The following is a 20,918-nucleotide window of genomic DNA, read 5'->3' as shown; positions in this document are numbered from 1 at the left end:
ATGAATAGTAACGCGGCTAGAGCCGAGGATGGGTTAGCAAGTAAAGAGAGTTCTAGAAGAGATATCAAGTTTTTCTGAAGATTATTCGAGATATGCAATGTCGTTATTAAGGAAGAGGTTATTCACGAGTAATCGACTTATTCAGGTATGGTATTTAAAGAACGGGTTAACCATAATTTCTTCTAAATTGATTTCTTTAATGATTGGGATAATATGGGATCATTGATGACTGTAGAAGCAGTGGCATAGTGTTGAAATTGCAAAGATATCTGAATGCAGTTTTTATAGTCGAGTATCTTGTAGTGATCTCTTCTGGGTATTCTATATGTTCATTTATTCTCAGAGGTATATGTAATAATTCATTTTCGAGAGGTGGTGTTAGAAAGGGAAATGATGTTGTTACACAACAGTCAGAGGCTAGGACGCCAGCTCGAGCTTATGTTGTGCGGACTCGTGAGGATGGTGATGCAAATGATGTTGTGACAGGTATATTTTTATTACATGCAGAACCTGTTTATACTTTGATAGATCCGGGATCTTTACATTCATATGTTAATACTAAATTGGTTGAGTTGGGAAGTTTAAAATCTGAGTCATCTAGAGTATCGATAGTGGTGTCTAGTCCATTGGGACAATCTGTGTTAGTGGATCAGGTGTGTAGGAGATGTCTGTTAATGATACAGAATATGACCTTCCCTGTTGATTTGTTGATAATGTCGCTTGGTGATTTTGATGTGATTTTGGGTATGGATTGGCTTTCGAAGTACGGAGTGGTTCTGGATTGCTGTAGAAGAAGTTTGTTGTTCAGAGTGAAAGTGGTGATAAGATTGAGGTGAATGGTATTCGAAACAGTGGTTCAACCCGTATTATTTTAGCAATTCGAGTTAATAAACTTCTTCATCAAGGTTGTGAAGATTTTCTAGCCTATGTTATCAATTCGAATTCTGTTGACAATCAGTGCAGTAAAATTTGAACTGTTTGTGAATTCCCTAATGTGTTTTCCAAGGAATTACTGGGATTACCACATGATCAGGAGGTTGAGTTTGCAATTGAAGTGCTTTCTGGTACGGCTCCGATGTCAATGCCCCCTATTGTAACACCCCTAACCCATATCCGTCGTCGGATTAGGGTCACGAGGTATTATCGAACCCAAACACAAATTTGAACATTATTGCAAGTCATATTCATATATATATAAAGCATATAGCTAATTAAAGGTTAATCATTCGTTAATACTCATTACAAATACAAATCAACACCTCAAAAAATTTACCCGAATCCATACCATAAATATAATCACATTTTCAAATGATTAGACATATCTTAAAGCTATACAAAATATATATCTACATGCTTTGCAGAACATATTACTATGATTATAAGCACAACACCTCAATAGTATTCGAATACCTATTATAAATTAAATACTTTATTTCATAATTCTGTACATGCTTACACGGCTTAATGTCCATAGACAAATGCGACATTAACCACTCCGTACTGTTTAAGCATATTTCATTAAACATTAAAACCTTATGTACAATTAACCACATCGAAATAAATCATTCAAGCATGATCATGTGCACACTTTGCCATTCGTTCTATCCTCTATTCGGCTATCAAGATACAATATAGAACTATATGCCATTCATGCACTACTTATTTGACTAATATTAGCTATATCCTATATACATTTTATGAGTCAAACATACCAAATTTTCAAGAGCTATGTGTCATGCCAAAATACACATGCTTTCTAATTCTTTCCTTGTCTATTCGGTCAACAAGGTTAACTACTTCATTGATACAAGATTTATCATTCATTCATAAACTAAATTATGCCATTTCCTAACATTAATAGAAAGATCATTCCACAACCAATGATACCATAGGCATATAATTATTAATCTTACCTATTAATAGCGAATATAATCATGCTTATAACATAATCATGTGATCAACCAAATTAACCCATTTGTAAATCGAATACTTACCTAGACATAGTAAATTATCACTAATAAATAATCAAATTAATGTGGCCATACTACTATTAACTCATATATAACATTATACACCTAAATAAAATCCAACCTTTAACTAACCAAAATTGACCATCAAATACCAACACATATACAACTTGTCCTATACCTATTTATATATATGTAATCAAATTATCCACCATTCAAAATTATTCCACAACTTATACTTCTAAAATTAGCTAACTATCAAACCAACTATTTAACCTACTTACCATTTCTCTTTCTTGAATTATAACCAACATCCCTAACATATATACTAATAACATACTTTCAAAATAGGTTCAAATTCTAGCCATATATATATACACAAACTTTAACATTATAACCAAATGCCACATATATAAATGCATCATGATATATATACTTTCCTAATAAGCTATTGCCATAACCGAATACACATAAGTATTAAAATCAAGATTAAGCCATTTTCGCATGGCTAAATATATACACACTTCATGACTAAACAAGACGAGTGCTAGCCTTTACATGCCATATGTTCAAAGTTTCGAGCTTTCAAAATACCAAATAAAGATCGATAGTGTGACGAACTTCCTTGATGATCCTTGAGCTCGTAACTAGCTTCCAAAATCTATAAAATAATGAATGAACAAACACACAGTAAGCTTAAATAGCTTAGTGAGTTGTAAGTAAATAATTTTCAAAGAACACATATAAGTTATACAAGTAGACTGAATTCTACTAATCTTGTACACATACATATATACTCATATTTAAGTGATTAATTCACTTTTTCATGTTATACATAATACTTACCTTTACCTTCAACTTCGTATAACTCAAACATACCTGAATATCTTAATTCAAACTCACATTTGATTTTGCCATATAAATTCCCATTATACCATTCGAATTCAAAGAAAAGATACTCGGACGGCTGAAAAGGCTCGTACAATGCCAATGTCCCAGACGTGGTCTTACATGTAATCAAATAACGATGCCACTGGCCTAGACAGGGTCTTACATGTAATTATATATGACGCCAATGTCCCAGACATGGTCTTACACGTAAATCTCAAATTGATGCCAACGTCCCAGACGTGGTCTTACACGATATCACATTTCAGCATTCCTGTGGTTCGTATGTCTTTCAGATGTCGTAAATTAATCGAATTAAACTCGTAATTAAGTATCCTATGTTAAATACAATTCGGCATTGGAGTATACATACATAAATTTTGATTCAGCTATGTATAAAATAAATACATTAAATTTAACATCAATTATTCACTTACAAACTTATCTCAGACGAAGATGAACAGATGAAATCGACTACTCGACCACTTTTGACTTCCTCTGGTTTAATTCTGTTTTCTTTTTTTCTTGATCTAAATAAATTCAAATGTAGCTATTTAATAACACATTTTATTCAATTCAAACCATAAACACATAATTAGGGAAATTTACACTTTAGCCCCTAAAATTCATATTTTTACAATTTAGTCCCTATTTCACAAAACACAAAATACACATAATTTAACAATATCCTAGCTTGGACGAATATTCCTTTAGCTCATATAAGCCCACATACTTCATTTATTTTACATTTTAGCCTCTCAATTTTTCATTTTCACAATTTAACCCAAAATACTCAAAATTCATCAAAAATCTCAATACAAAACATATTAATCCAACACCTATCTTTCATAATTCATCAATTAACATCATTAAACTCACAAATTCATCAATGGCTTAACTCAAAATCTTCATCAAAATCAAAAATTGAGGCATGGGCTTAATAAAATGCTAAACAACAATCACAAAAACATAGAAATTATCAAAAATGGATCAAAACACATACCTTAATCACCAAATATCAAAGCCGAACCCTAGCTTAGTCTTTTTCTTTTCTTTTCTTGTTAATATTGGCCAAAGATAAACATAATGGCCTATTTTCATACTGTTATTTTATTATTTCATTATTTAATTATCAATTTTCATTTTTAACCTTTATAATTTCATTTAAAATCCACTAACCTTAGGCTTTTATGTCCATCCATAATTTCAATGGTATAATTTCAACATAAGGTCCCACGTGATGAAAGCCATAGAAATATAGTACTTTAACAATTAGTAAGTCACTTTTGCATTTTACGCGATTAAGTCTTTTTCACAAAGTAAGCACACAAACGGATAAATTAAATCACAAAAATTTCACACATGTCAATTCACATACTATAAGCACGAAAAATAATTTTAAAATATATTTTTGACTCGGATTTGTGGTCCCGAAACCACTGTCCAACTACGATCTAAACTAGGCTGTTACACCTATCGTATGTCACATATATAAGCACCCTAGTGTATCGCCTTGGGGAGCTCCAGTGCTTTTTGTTAAAAAGAAAGATGGTTTGATGCGCTTTGTATTGATTGTCCCAATTAAATATGTTGACGATTAAGAATCGATATCCTCCACCCCGTATTGATGACTTATTTGATCAACTAAAATGAGCTTTTGTCTTATTCAAAATATTGATTTGAGATCGGGTTATTATTAGTTGAAAATGAAAGAAAGTGATGTACCGAAGACGACATTTTGAACACGGTATGGTTATTATGAATTTTTAATGATGCCTTTTGAATTGACGAATGCTCCGACAACATTTATAGATCTAGTGAATCATATTTTCTAACTGTATTTGGATCAATTTGTAGTAGTTTTTATTGATGATATTTTGTTCTATTCGAAATCTGAATCTGAGCAAGAACAACACCTCAGAATTGTTCTGCAAGTGTTATAAGAGAAACAGTTATATGGGAAGCTTAGTAAGTGTGAATTCTGATTATCAGAGGTTGTATTTTTGGGTCATGTTATCTTAGTAGAGTGAATTAGAGTTGATCCGAAAAGATCGAGGCAGTTGTTCAGTGAAAAGCACCGAGGAATGTGTCAAAGGTTCATAGTTTTCTTGGACCAGCTAGTTATTACCGAATATTTGTAAATGAAATTTTTTAAAAGACTTTGCCAATAAAAAAGTTGTTGCATAATAATGTTCAGTTCGTCTGGGATGATTAGTGTCAAGAAAGTTTTGAGAAATTGAAGCAGATGTTGACTAAAGTGCGAGTTTTGACTTTACCAGAATCGAGAAAAGATTTTGTTGTGTATAATAATGCTTCCTTGAGCGGTCTTGGTTGTGTTTTGATGCAAGACAGGAAAGTGATTGCTTATGCTTCTCGTCAGTTGAAAATGCATGAACGTAATTATCCGACACATGATTTAAAGTGTAACACCTCAAACCCTGCCTAGACGTTATGGCCGAATCTGACGGTGTCACATGGTAGTGCTTTTCGAAAAAATATGTCGTCGCTAAATCTTCTTTTCTATTTAACCATTTTTTTATTATCTTATGTTAACTTCAAATCGTGTTGTTCGTTTTCAAAATATTATTCATTTACAAATCGTTATTCAATTTCAAAACATTTTTTTTATTTTTATTGTGGAAGCTTTTAAACAGTTTGCTTATTCGTGGTATTTTTGATAAAATATTAATTTCATTTGAAAACCCGAGTTTTACCTAACACTAGAAGATTTAAATCATAAAACCGTATAAAATCCAAATTGTAAACCAAAATTCGTAAAGGCCATAATTACAGCAAAAGACCCCCAAATAAAAGTAAAATCATAAATAGGTAGTAAACAGTGTAAAAAAAGTTGTGTGGCCACCACTGAGTCTTCCGCTGCACCGATCCGCCTATATCTGGGGATTACCTGTATAGATTAAAAGAAGGGGTGAGTTTACGTAAACTCAATGTGTAATCCCCATACAAATGAACAGACAGTAAACAAATAATCACAGTCTGGGCTTAAGCCCTTTTCAGTATCAATATCAGTCTAGTTTGGGCCTTAACCCATCTCAGTACAAAAACAATCATGCAGTCGGGCTTTAGCCCATCACAGTATCAGTAGCAGTAACAGATATTGTAAACTGAAAAATATATAGGATTTTTCCTATATAATGCATCACCTTTTTACTTAAAATTGTTGTTAAAACCAAGTAATTGTTTAATAAAATAATGAAATATGTGAAAATATGAAATTAGGACATAGAAATTATTAAAATGTGATTTTATGTTTTATTATATAGTTTTCATGCATAAAATGACTTATTTTATATTAATTTAAGCATATTATATTTTTAAGCTATGAAATGGGTCATGCATGATTAAATTAAATAATAAAATATAATGTTATATTTTAATAATTCATTGTAAATATTTCATTAATAAAATTGGGTTTGATTAATTAAGTAAATTGATTAATTAAAGTGGTTAAATTAATTCATTTGGTCCTCTAAACTATCTGCTATTTTTTACTGGACTAAGAGTTTTTTTCTAATTACAAAACCGTCCAAAGTGGGGACCAAGTCAACCCAATTTTCGGCTGCACATGGCTGATTATAAACAAATTTTTGGTTTAATTATACAAGGCCCTTGAAGAGTTGAAGAAAGTAGAGATTTACCTGAAGATTTGTTGGAGACCGAGTCTTAGTCCTGAGTTTTTGTGGCATTCTAATTGACCAAAAATCAAGGAAAAATCAGCTACATTTCCTCAATTCATGGCTGACCACTCTTGGAGGAGGTTTCAAAGGATGGACACTCCTTATTTTAGCAAACTAGCTCCCTTGCCTCACTTATAAATAAGAGTTCATTTCTCACTTTTTCAATCATCCCTCATCCCTTATCCCTCTCATCTCTCATCCTCTCTCTCAACTCTCTTAGCTCTCACACCTATCATCATCCTTGGATAAGGATTTTAGCAAACTAGCCTCTTAAAGAGCCCTTGGTGGGCCACCTTGGAGAACCATCAGCAAAAGAGCAACGCAAAGAAGCGAAGGAGCCTCGTCAGTCAGAGTCTTGGGTGACAGCCACTCTGAATTGGGTTTAATCTTTCTTTTCTTTAATTTAATTTAAAGATGTTTTCTATGAGTTCTATGTTCTTGTTTACAACAATGATAGCTTAATTTTATTTAAGCTAGGATGATTATTTTGATTAAATAATATTTATTTGATTCATGCTTATAATGTTTGTGCCTAAATCGATCATGTTTTCAATTAAAATCAAGTATGTATTTCGTTCACACATGATTGAAATGCACCTGAATTAGCTGAGCGATCCTAACCAGACGATGACTAATGGAAGTGTAATTGAAATGTGCATACTCAATTTAGATCCTAACCCGATTAAATTGTAGGTTGCATAACAACACTAACCAGGCTCTGTTATCTACATAGTTTTTAGATTTGTGTGATTAAATTGTTTCAAACCTAACACGTCCCTGTTACCTCGTACGAATGCTAAGAAATCCTTAGTAAATAAGGATCAGTAAAATGCATATTTACTAAGTAAAGGATTCCAAAAGGACCTAATTTGGTTTCCAAACTCATGAAACATCAAGTTGCCATGGAATGTTTTTCCAAATATTATTAAGCATGATGATAATAAATTAAGTTTAATTAAAGTAATTGTCCTAGTTTATTTATGTTATAATTGTTGCAAATTGTGTTAAATTTTGCTAAAATCTATTTCATTCATATGGTCGCATATTAGGATAATTTACATTAGGGATCATTGCATCTAGTTTATACCACTTCTTAACTATATTTTCTTTTTAATTTTCAAATTGTTAATAAAATTTTACAAATTAAGTGACTTAGCACAAGTACAATCCCTGTGGAGACGATAACTCGATACTTACTTATTACTTGATAACGATTGAATACACTTGCACAAACCTGAGAATTATAAGTTTTTGGCGCCGTTGCCGGGGATTGTCAACTATTGCCATAGTCATTTTTTTGTGAAATTATTTATTTTCAATTTGATATATTTCTAACATTACTAACTTATTCTTTTTAGTTTTTGTGATTTTCTTCTCAGGTGTTTATGAGCATAGATCGAATTATCGATTTACTCCCTGTAGACCTGAATTGAGCGAACTTTCAGACAAAAAAGACGTGAATGAACAACTCAAAGGCAAGTCGAGATGGACATTCGAAATTAGAATCAAGACCAATGTAATGAAGCCGATAATGTACGAAATCCCATCCTCATTGCCAATGATAGGGATCTATGCATCAGGCAATATGTTGTGCCACTTTTTAGTGAGCTAAACCCAAGAATTAGAACGCCAGTTATTGAGGCAACCCAGTTTGAATTGAAACCAGTGATGTTTCAAATGCTACAAACTGTGGGCCAATTTAGTGGTATGCCCATGGAAGATCCACATCTCCACTTTCGACTATTTATGGAGGTGAGTGATTCATTCAAGATAGCAGGTGTGACTAAAAACGCACAGAGGTTGAAGTTATTTCCGTAGTCGTTGCGAGATCGAGCACAAGCATGGCTCAATTTATTGCCACCAAGTTCCATATCTACATGGCAAGAATTAGCAGAGAGATTTTTGGTTAAGTATTTCCCACCCAGCAAAAATGCTAAGTTGAGGAACGAGATCACAACTTTCCAGAAACTGGATGACGAGTCTTTGTATGAGGCTTGGGAGCGATTCAAGGAGTTACTTCGTAAGTGTCCTCATCATGGGATTCCTCATTGTGTCTAGTTGGAGACATTCTATAATGGTCTCAATGCACATACAAGATTGATGGTAGATACTTCCGCGAATGGTGCAATTTTGTCTAAGTCTTATAATGAGGCTTATGAGGTCATCGAGAGGATCGTGAGTAATAACTATCAATTGCCAACAAATCGAACAGCTTCAAGAAGACGAGTAGCCGGAGTTCATGAAGTTGACTCTCTCACTTCGTTATCGGCTCAGGTATCGTCTATTTCCTCTATGTTAAAACAGTTATCCGCTAATAGTACGAATAATTTTGCAGCTCAGCCACCAAGTCCGTTTGAAGTAGTTTCTTGTGTGTACTGTGGGGAAGGTCATTCTTTTGAGAATTGTCCATTAAATCCCGAGTCAGTGTACTATGTGGGGAACCAATATCAGAATAGGAGTGGACAAAGACCCCAGTCCAACTCCTACAATCCTTCATGGCGTAATCATCCTAACTTTTCTTGGAGCAACCAAGGAAATGGACCGAACAATAACTTATTACAGCAAAGACCCAACCAATCTAAAGGGTTTAATCAACAAGCTCCAAAACCACCTCAAGCTGAGGCATCAAACAGTTTGGAGAACTTGTTGAAAGCGTACATAGCAAAGAATGACGCTTTGATCCAAAGCCAAGTAGCAGCACTGAAAAATTTGGAAAACCAAATAGGTCAGTTGGCTACAGAGCTTCGTAATAGATCGCAAGGAACCTTGCCGAGGGATACTGAGAATTCAAGAAATTTGGGTAAAGAACATATCAAGGTAGTGGCATTACGAAGTGGAAAGACTCTGGAACCCCGATTGATTGATGTCGATGATGAGCATGTTGAAAAGGAGGAAAGTCAACCAGCTTTTGAAGTTCCTACACCAAAGGAATCAAAATCTGCAAAGTCTGACAAGGTAAACCCTGACCTAGTGAGTTCAAATATTTTAACATCTTCTTTGGATGCAGATTTACCTACTCAGAAAGTTGTCTGGTTCAATCGAAAGTTCCATCACCTCCATATCAGCAAATATTGCAGCAACACAAGCAGAAACAGGAGGTACAATTTAAGAAGTTTTTGGATGTTCTGAAGCAGTTACACATCAATATTCTGTTGGTGGAGGCTTTAGAACAAATGCCAAATTATGTGAATTTTATGAAGGATATATTGTCCAAGAAAAAATGACTGAGTGAGTATGAGACTGTTGCTTTGACAAAGGAGTGCAGTGCGTTCCTGTAGAACAAACTACCACCGTAATTGAAAGACCCAGGAAGCTTTACTATACCTTGTAACATTGGTCAATCTTACTGTGGTAAAGCTTTGTGTGACTTAGGAGCCAGTATCAACTTAATGCCTAAGTCTATTTTCAAGATGTTAGGGATAGGTGAAGTAAGACCTACAACTGTGACACTTCAGCTAGCAGATCGATCTTTAGCATATCCCGAAGGAAAGATCGAGGATGTTTTGGTAAGAGTCGATAAATTTATTTTTCCTGCTGATTTCATTATTTTAGATTTTGAAGTAGATAAACAAGTACCAATTATCCTTGGGAGACCTTTCCTAGCCACGGGAAGAACATTAATCAATGTGTAGAAAGGTGAACTCACCATGCGAGTTCAAGACGATCAGGTAACCTTTAACATTCTTAAAGCAATGAAATTTCCCAATCCGGCAGAGGAGTGTTCAGTTATGGAAGAAATAGAAACCTTGGTTTCTTTGGAAAGCAATTTTGAAGAAGATCCATTGGAGAAAGCTTTAGATCTTGGCCCTTTGGAGGATGAAGAAGGTGAAGAAAACATGGCTTTGATGAAAGCCAATCCGAGAAATTATATTCAATCCACACGGTTTGAACTATTGGAGTTAGAAGTCAGAGAATTTGTGCAACCCAAGTTGTCAATCGAAGAACCACCTAAACTCGAACTAAAAGTACTTCCTTCTCATTTGAAATACATGTATTTAGGTGAATGTTCTACATTGCCTGTGATTATTTCAGCGGATCTGACAAAAGATCAAGAGGAGCGATCAATTGTTGTTCTAAAGAAATTTAAGAAAGCAATTGGTTAGAGCATAACTGATATTTGAGGTATAAGCCCTTCATTTTGCATGCATAAAATCATTTTAGAAGAAAGTGAAAGAGCTCGAATTGATGGGCAAAGGAGGCTCAATCCTATTATGAAATAAGTTGTGAGGAAGGAAGTGATGAAATAGTTAGATGCAAGAATCATCTATCCTGTTTCAGATAGTTCGTGGGTAAGTCCAGTGCAGTGTGTGCCGAAGAAAGGTGGAATCACGATTGTTGAAAATGAGCATAATGAGTTAATTCCAATGAGAACTGCTAACGGTTGGAGAATTTGTATTGGTTACAGAAAGCTGAACAAAGCCACTCGGAAGGACCATTTTTCGTTGCCTTTTATGGATTAGATGTTAGATCGACTGGTAGGTAATAAATTCTATTGTTTTTTATATGGCTATTCGGGATATAACCAAATAGTTGTAGCCTCGGAGGACCAGCATAAAACAACCTTTACTTGTCCGTATGGTACGTATGCTTTTAGGTGAATGCCTTTTGGTTTATGCAATGCACTCGCTACTTTTCAACGATGCATGATGGCAATATTTACTGATATGGTCAAAAATTTTGTCAAGGTTTTCATGGATGATTTTTCTGTTTTTGGTAACACTTATGATATCTATTTGAGTAATTTGGCTAAGGTACTAAAGAGATGCGAAGAGACGAATCTTGTCCTTAATTGGGAAAAATGTCATTTTATGGTCAATGAAGGAATTGTCTTAGGTCACAAGATCTCAAAGAAAGGAATTAAAGTTGACAAAGCAAAGGTGGATAAAATTGAAAGATTACCGACCCCAATTAATGTGAAAGGAGTCAGAAGTTTCTTAGGCCATGCCGGTTTTTACCGAAGTTTTATCAAGGATTTCTCGAAAATTTTTAAGCTGCTATGTTTGTTGTTAGAGAAAGATACATTGTTCAATTTCAACAAAGTATGTTTGGAAGCTTTTGAAGATCTAAAGAATCGGTTAATTACAACCCCAATAATCGTTACACCTGATTGGAACTCACCTTTTGAGTTGATGTGCGATGCAAGTGATTATGCTGTTGGAGCTGTGATAAGTCAAAGAAGAAATAAAGTATTCCACCCCATTTACTATGCAAGTAAAACCTTGATGGGAGCCCAACTCAATTATATGGTAATTGAAAATGAACTATTTGCTATAGTTTTTGCTTTTGACAAATTCCGTTCATATCTTAAAGGTACCAAAGTTACAGTATTTATTGACCATGCAACCATTAAATACTTGCTCACGAAGAAAGATACAAAACCAAGGCTAATTCATTGGATACTTTTACTCCAAGAATTTGACCTTGAGATCCAAGACAAGAAAGGTGTCGAAAATCAAGTAGCTGATCATCTGTCGAGGTTGGAGCAAGATAAGGTAACCCAGTCTTGTGTGCCTATCAACGAGAATTTTCCAGACGAGCACTTATTTTAGGTAAGTCGAATTCATGAAATACCCTAGTTTGCTGATTTTTCCAATTACCTTGTTTGTGGAATGATTCCTCAAGAAATGACATACCAACAAAGGAAGAAATTCCTTCATGATAGTCGGTATTATTTTTGGGAGGATCCATTTTTGTTTAAACAGTGTGCAGATAATATAATCTGAAAGTGTGTAGCTGAAAGTGAGATTGCTGAGATCTTAGATCATTGCCATTCATTTCCAAGTGGGGGACACTTTGGTGGTTCAAGTACTGCAGCAAAAATTTTGCTAGTAGGTTTCTTTTGGCCTACACTATTTAAAGATGCTTACGCTTATGTGAAGAACTGTGATAAGTGCCAAAGAACTGGAGATATATAAAGGAGGAATGAGATGCCCTTGACAAACATTTTGGAGATTGAATTGTTCGACGTATGGGGCATTGACTTCTTAGGCCCATTTCCTTCTTCATATGAGAACAAATACATCTTACTTGCTGTGGAATATGTATCCAAGTGGGTTGAAGCTAAAGCATACCCTACAAATGATGCTAAGGTAGTCATGCGATTCCTACATAAGCATGTGTTTACACGATTCGGGACACTAAGAGCTATTATTAGTGATGAAGGTTCTCACTTTGTGAACAAAATGGCTTAAGTGGTTGCTTGAAAAATATGATGTGAAGCACAAGATTGCTACTGCCTATCACCCCCAGTCCAATGGACAAGTTGAAAGAGTGAACCGTGAAATCAAAGGAATCCTTGAAAAGGTAGTATGCCCTAATAGAAAAGATTGGTCTCGAAGGCTCAATGATGCATTATGGACCTATCAAATAGCATTCAAGACTCCGTTAGGAATGAGTCCTTATCGGTTAATCTTTGGAAAGGCATGTCATTTGCCATTAGAATTGGAGAATAAAGCTCACTGGGCTTTGAAGCAGTTAAATTTTGATCTTAAGCAAGCCGGTGAGAGAAGGATGTTACAACTTGATGAGTTGGAAGAACTGAGGCTGTTTTCCTATGAAAATGTCAAAATGTGTAAAGAAAGATCAAAGAGATGGCATGATAGTCATATACAACCTCGCAAGTTTGAAGGAGGTCAGAAGGTGGTGTTGTTTAATTCAAGGCTGAAGTTATTTCCTGGGAAGCTGAAATCCCGATGGAAAGGACCTTATACCATCCACCGAGTTTATCCTTATGGAGCTATTGAATTGTATGACAATTATGGAGGTACATTTAAAGTTAATAGTCAACGTCTCAAACACTACTGGGATGGTGAAGTTGAGCGAGTTGAATCTTCGTTCAAATTAACAGACCCTTGATTTTTCATAAACTCGTCTTGTAAAAAAATAAATAATTAAAATTTATTTTCTTAAATTAAGTAAATTTAATTAATTTTATCTAAGGAGATTGGAACTTAAGCGAGACCGCTTTTGTAACACCCCTTACCCGAGACCGTTGCCGGAGTCGAGCACGAGGCGTTACCTGACTTAACTTACTAGTTTGGAGCATAAAAATTTGCTTTTGAAGTTAATTCACTCACATTCAATCAATATGTCCCTAAAAAGGGCACTTGAGAACCTAAAACATGCAACGGAAACGGTTCAGGTCCAAACCGGGAACATTAAAAATTTTCCGAATACTTAAATAAATCAAAATAATTTATTTCACTATTCACAATAAAACTGTCCACTTGTGTGACAGTCACTAATTTAATTATAACTCAAGTTAAAAAAATCAAAATTTAGATCCATAAATTTTTCCTAAAACTAGACTCATATATCTTCTTAACATAAAATTTCCAGAATTTTTGGGTTAGCCAAATAGTACAGTTAATTCATTAAATTCTCCCCTGTTTCACTGTTCGACGGTTCTGACCTCTATTCACTAGAAACCAATTATCTCATTGTACAGGCTTCATATGGTGCTTCTGCTTATTTATATTGAAAATAAACTCACTAAGGAATTTATATATATAAATTATGACTTATAATTATTTCTGTACAATTTTTAATGATATCCTAAATTCAGAACAGAGGACTTCAAAAACCATTCTGACCCTGTCTCACTAAAATTCAAATATTACAAAATACAAAATTCCTTTGCCTACACTGTTTCTTTCATGTGAAAATAGACTCGATAAGATTTAATTCTATATCTCATTCACTCTCTAATTTCATTTCTACTATCCTTGGTGATTTTTCAAAATCACGTCAATGCTGCTGTCCAAAAATTGTACCATTGCAAATTTTTACTTTTTTTATAATTTCTTTGTATTAACTATCATTTAGGCATACATAACACCGAAACATGTTCTTAAATAGCCATTTCAATAGCTAATTATTATCGAGTATTTACATGCTATTCATTAGCCATATCATAAGGGCACACACACAAAATGACTAATTCCCTATACATGCCATAACTTAAAATGTTTCGAATCACAAAATACCGAGATGGTCTGTTGATAGTGTGAAACGATCTCCGACGCCCTTATGATCCCTGAATTGGCTTGGCGATACTATAAAAAGAAGGAAAATAAAGGGGATAAGCATAAAGCTTAGTAAGTTTACAAGCAAATAAATAAGAACATTTATCATAAATAATTATACTCATAAATTATCATTAAGTATGATGATCTTTACTTTCTTCTTTACTTACTCTCTTACTTGTTTACTTACTTGCTTACTTAAATAACTCATGATTATAACTTGCTCCTCTCTTGCTAAAATTATTTTCTCAACTGATAACTAAGATATTCTTAACCCTTATAACTCACCTAAATCTATTTATTATGCTTTTACCTGAACTTTCATGTAACATAGTCTATTTACTATCCCGTTGAACCACTTGGAATAATAAGGATACTTGGGTCTATTGTCTGATAATAACATGCCAAAGCCATGTCCCAGACATGGTCTTACATGAGAATTCTCATATCGGTGCCCATGCCATGTCCCAGACATGGTCTTATGGGGGACCTCTCATCTCAGTACCAATGCCATGTCCCAGACATGGTCTTACGTGGGACCTCTCATAACCTCAATAATGCCCATGCCATGTCCCAGACATGGTCTTACATGGGGTCTCATGCCCCTAATGTCATGACATTTGTATCCGATACATTCCTAATGTTTCAACGAGACTTTTAACATTGATTCTCTATCATCTCATACTTGAGTCAACATTAAATAATTTCACGAAATAAGTACATAATTGATGGAAAATAACAACATTAACAATAATTATTGAAATATTTAATTTATTTACCATAAACTTACCTCGGTAAAAAATACGATCAAATCTAGCAACTTAGTCCTCAACCGTTTTCTTTCCCTGGTCTAACTCTGGATTTCATTCCTCTTGATCTATAATAGCAAATTTAGCTTATTTAATACCCACATTCATCAAAATAGTCCTTGACTCGAACTTTGGAAAAATTATAATTTTACCCCTAAACTTTTGCATATTTACACTTTTGCCCCAAAGCTCGAAAATTAAACTTCATCCCTTATTCTTATGTTTTATGATATGCTGAACATCTATCCCTTCTATGGAAACATCAAATTTCCACTCTAACATTTACTTATGAACATCAGTTATTTTTACTGATTATGTCGTTTTACTCGTTCACTTAAAATCGCCTAGCAAAGGTTGTTTAACATAATTTCAAACTTCATATTCTACCATAAAACATCAAAATAAACACATTTCACCTATGGGTATTTTTCCAAATATGAACCCTAACATGAATTAATGGTAGAATAAGCTAAATTAAGCTACGAGGACTCCAAAAACGTAAATAAAAAACATTAAAAACGGGGCTTGGATGCACTTACTATGAGCTTGAGAAAGTGAAGAAACCCTAGCTATGGAGTCCCTTGAAGTTTCGGCCCTTATGGAAGAAGATGAGCACATTTTGCCATCTTTTTCCCTTTTAATTCTTTTTATTACCTAATGACTAAAATACCCTTCATTAAAACTTTAGTTATTTTTATCTATGCATGCCCATTTTTGTCCATGAAAATCTAATGGTCTAATTACCATTTAAGGATCTCTACTTCAATTATGCACTTCTATCAAATCCTTTATCATCTAAAGCTCATATTTACCCACTTTTGCAATTAAACCCAAATATGCAATTCAGACATGCAGTCGCTGAAATTTCTTATCGGTATTCTAAAACATTCATCCAATCAATCGATAAATCATAAAAATTAATCACAATAAACTTTTTTATCTCGAATTCATGGTTTCACAACCATTGTTTTGTTTAGGCCCTTTTTTGGGATGTTACAGTTGTAACCCCTCCAACCTTTCCTGGGAATTAATTTAATGTAATTTGTTAAGAAGAAATCTTCTAATTAGGTTTTAAAATGTTTTTCTAGTTTAAATCATTTTGTTAAATTTTAAATTTTTATGTTAATAAAGGGGGTCAAATTTGGCCCAAGTACTAATAAGTTTTCTTTAGTGAGATATAGTCTGAGTTTGAGGCCCAAGATAGCAAAAAGGAGGAAAAAATTTAACCCTTGCCGTCACACCTATTACTTGCCGCCCAAGTAACTTTAATTTGGCTAAATTTTTGCTACATGTTGCCCTAATTTTTCCCTATATAAGCCCCTCTCCATTCTACTAAATTTTCATATCCCTCAAAGTAATTTACTTACACACTAAAATTCCTTAAAATCTCTCTTTTTGTGCCGCTAACCTCAAATCCTGAAAGGAATCTCTAGCCCTTTTCTTTTTTTTGGCCGAAACTACCTAGTGCCGCCACAAGAGAATTGCCGAAGCATCAACGTTGCTGCCGCACGCAGCCGTTATCACTGCCACATACCACTATTACTGCTGTACGTTGTCGTCACTGTCGAAACTCCTTCACCGTTGTAAGGTTTGTCGAAGCAAGATCTACCCTCTTTTGCTGATTTCTCTTTTGCCTTTGTAAGTAGAAACTTTGCCGAATTTTTAGAAAAATGCCATGTTTCACAAAAGAACTAGATCGTCAAAAACTACTTCTGTAAACCTGATTTTGATTGATGAAGAAGTGAAAGAGCGATTTGATTCAATTTTCAAGCATCAGCCTATGATGCCGGAAAAGGGTTTTAACCTGAAGAGCAATGATGTGATGGTTGTCCCTGTGCCGATTAGAAAGATAATCAATGCTCTCAAGTGGGAACGATTCTGTGATACTCATTCACTTCCCGATGATGAACTAGTTCGAGAATTCTATGCTAGTTTGACTACACAAGATGCTACTGAAGTCATCGTTCGAAAGAAAAAGGTATCTCTTACTTCTAAGTCCATCAATGATTTTTTTAATTTACCTGATGTTGAGGAAGATGAGTACTACCCTATGATGAACAATATCAATCAGGATTTTCTTCAACAAGTGCTTGATGTTGTGACAAATTTGGGATCCTAATGGATTATAAGAAAGTATAGAAGCCATTCTTGTTGAAGAGAATATTTAAAACCAGTATAAAAGGTATGGTTTTATTTTGCTCGTTACAGTTTTATGCCTATCTCACATAGTTCCACCACCTCGATGGAACGAATGTTCTTGTTACATGCAATTTTGACAGAAAAGTCCATTAATGTTGGGAAAATTATCCTCAAGGAAATTCACGATTGTGCTAAAAAGAAGGCAGTAAGTGCTTATTTCCCATCATTAATCACTTCACTTTGCTTGAGGGCCCGTGTTAAAACACAAGCAAATCTGAAGGGGCAGTATGTCCAAGGGTGCATCACAAGTCATGATCTTGAAAGGTTAGTAGAGAGAGTGCATGAGCTGAACCAAGGTGAGCAAGAGGAACCAATTGAGCCAGAAACCGAAGAGTCAACAAATAAAACTGAAACTGAAGTTGATTCAGTTACAAACACTGAAGAAAAAGAAGAATTTGATAAGGAACCAAATAGTCCTCAACCAGCTGAAGGAGCTGAAAACTCTGAACCAAGGGTTGAGCTAGAAGAAGAACCAGTCGAGCTAAGTGTTGAACCAGAATTTACGACTCCAATGCTGACTCTTACAAGTACTTCAAAGAAATCAGAGCTGTCAATTTTGATGGATATGTGCAAGTTCATGCACAATCAACAACAAACTTATTGGAAATATGCAAAAATTAGGGATGATTCAATTTGAAATAATTTTAAGAATATCTCTAAAACTTTTGTTCCTGAGTTCCCAGATGCTATCTTTGAGACATGAGCGGAAGATACTGACGATGCAAGCAGAGATAGAACTAAAGAAGACAAGGGGAATGAGTTAAAAAAATAAAAAAGGGGGATTCTTGTCTTGATATTTATTTAATTGTTTTTTAGGTCTTTAGGAATTTATTTCTTTAGTAATTAGGATTTAATCTTTGTAAAATAAAACATAGCAAGCATGAATAAATACTTCTTTGGAAAGAAAAAGACTAAGTGATGTGGCAATGAGAATAAACATGTTTAGGATTGGGTTATTAGGAAATACTTGGTATTTAAGCAGTCTTAATAACCCACCTCACTTTCTTTACAACCCTACCTGGTGTTCAGTTTTCATTCATTACTTTGTTCTTGCAATGAGGACATTGCTTCTTTTTAAAGGGGGGTAAGGCAAATAAATTACTCAAATTTTAAAATTTTAAAGTATGTTTCAATCATTTCTTTCATAAGTGTGTTTTAATAAATAAATGTTTAGAGAAATTTTTTTTAATAAGATAGCTTGTATGCAAGTATGGATGATGATTTTATCTGAGTGATTGTATGTTATCATGAAAAATGAAACGTTTTTATGATCTTAGTCTTAGGTAATGTTTGCCATAAAAACTTAGTTTCTATTGAGATCAGACATGCATGAAGGTTTATATCTTTAGAATTGACTTAGTAACTTTCTTAAGGCAAAATCCTAGGGGACATGAAAATCTAAAATGATATAGGCACCATTTTTCTTTGGACCGTTTGAGCCTTTTCAAGCCTACCTTATGATATTAGACCCTTGAAACTACAATCTTGAGCTTTTAGGCCTGTTTTTGAAATAAACCTACATTATAAGCCGATTACCATCTTTTTAAAAGTATTCTAATTTTGTGCACCTATCTTAAGTTAAGTGCCTTGGGAATCAACATTTGAGGAAATTTTCATAAAGATGTATGTGCTCATTGTAAAAAAAACAATCACAAAGATAAAGAAAGAGCGAAGAAAAGTTCTCCTAGTCTTCAAAAAGGAAAAATGTATGAGCTTGAGTTCAAAATAAGTTTGGGGGTGTTCCAAAGGTTCACTTGACGAAAAAGATTGAATTTCGAGAAATCCAGGACAAGTTAAAGGTTAAGATTTTTGAAACCGAAATGTCCCGTCTCTTAAAATCCCTACCTTTAAACCAAGCCCCACTACAACCTTATAAAAGACCTATTGATTTGATGATTATGTCACCTACATTAGTGGAGAGGAAGTATTAAGTTCAACATATGAAGATCATAAATAAGCCTTATGATTGTTTGCTTGATTGATGAGAAATTGATATGAATGATGAATATTATCTATGGCTGTGACCTACATGCAAACTATGATTCATGTTGGCATATCTTGAAACTTAGAATAAAATTTTCAAAATGTTTGTATATGAGTTACTTGTTAATAAAGAAGATCTATGAGCATGAGTTTGTTGATGCATGATTATGAGATGAAGATTGATGCTACTTACACTCTTAGCAAAATCTGCCTTAGCAAGACCTTGTGCTGTGCATGAACATTACTCGGGACGAGCAATGATTTAATTTTGGGGGTGTGTAAACGGAAAAATATATAGGATTTTTCCTATATAATTCATTACCTCTTTACTTAAAATTGTTGTTAAAACCAAGTAATTTTTTAATAAATTAATGAAATATGTGAAAATATGAAATTAGGATATATAAATTATTAAAATGTGATTTTATGTTTTATTATATAAATTTAATGCATAAAATAACTTATTTTATATTAATTTAAGCATATTATATTTTTAAGCTATGAAGTGGGTCATGCATGATTAAATTAAATAATAAAATATAATGTTATATTTTAATAATTCATTGTAAATATTTCATTAATAAAATTGGGTTTAATTAATTAAGTAAATTGATTAATTAAAGTGGTTAAATTAATTCATTTGGTCCTCCAAAATATCTGCTATTTTTGACAGGTCTTAGAGTTTTCTTCTAATTGCAAAACCGTCCAAAGTAGGGACCAAGTCAACCCAATTTTTGGTTTAATTATACAAGGCCCTTGAAGAGTTGAAGAAATTAGAGATTTACCTGAAGATTTGTTGGAGACTGAGTCTTAGTCCTGAGTTGTTGTGGCATTCAAATTGACCAAAAATCAAGGAAAAATCAGCCACATTTCCTCAATTCATGGCCACCACTCTTGGAGGAGGTTTCAAAGGATGAACACTCCTAATATTAGTGAACTAGCTCCCTTGCCTCACCTATAAATAAGAGCTCATTTCTCACTTTTTCAATCATCCCTCATCCCTCTCATGAAACCCTTGGTAAATAAGGATCAGTAAAATGTGTATTTACTAAGAAAAGGATTCTGAAAGGACCTAATTTGGTTTCCAAACTCATGAAAGATCGAGTTTCCATGGAATGTTTTTCCGAATATTATTAAGCATGATGATAATAAATTAAGTTTAATTAAAGTAATTGTCCTAGTTTATTTATGTTATAATCGTTGCAAATTGTGTTAAATTTTGCTAAAATCTATTTCATTCATATAGTCTGCATATTAGGATAATTTACATTAGGGATCATTGCATCTAGTTTATACCACTTCTCAACTATAGTTTGTTTTTATTTTTCAAATTGTTAATATAATTTTACA

General features: G+C 33.8%; 1 non-coding gene and 1 pseudogene across 1 annotated transcript; one reads left to right on the top strand and one right to left on the bottom strand.

The window, feature by feature from the left end:
• LOC128042510 (uncharacterized) lies at nucleotides 1-18,288 on the top strand (annotated as a pseudogene).
• LOC128042779 (small nucleolar RNA R71) lies at nucleotides 8,489-8,595 on the bottom strand. The gene has a single exon (XR_008198290.1). It is a non-coding gene; the product is annotated as a small nucleolar RNA R71 (small nucleolar RNA).
• Nucleotides 18,289-20,918: the final 2,630 nt, after the last annotated feature.

The sequence above is a fragment of the Gossypium raimondii genome, chromosome 7 (assembly GCF_025698545.1).
Source record: "Gossypium raimondii isolate GPD5lz chromosome 7, ASM2569854v1, whole genome shotgun sequence".
Lineage (NCBI taxonomy): Eukaryota > Viridiplantae > Streptophyta > Magnoliopsida > Malvales > Malvaceae > Gossypium > Gossypium raimondii.
The sequence above is the reverse complement of the archived record's forward strand: the minus strand, read 5'-3'. Positions and strand labels throughout refer to the sequence as shown.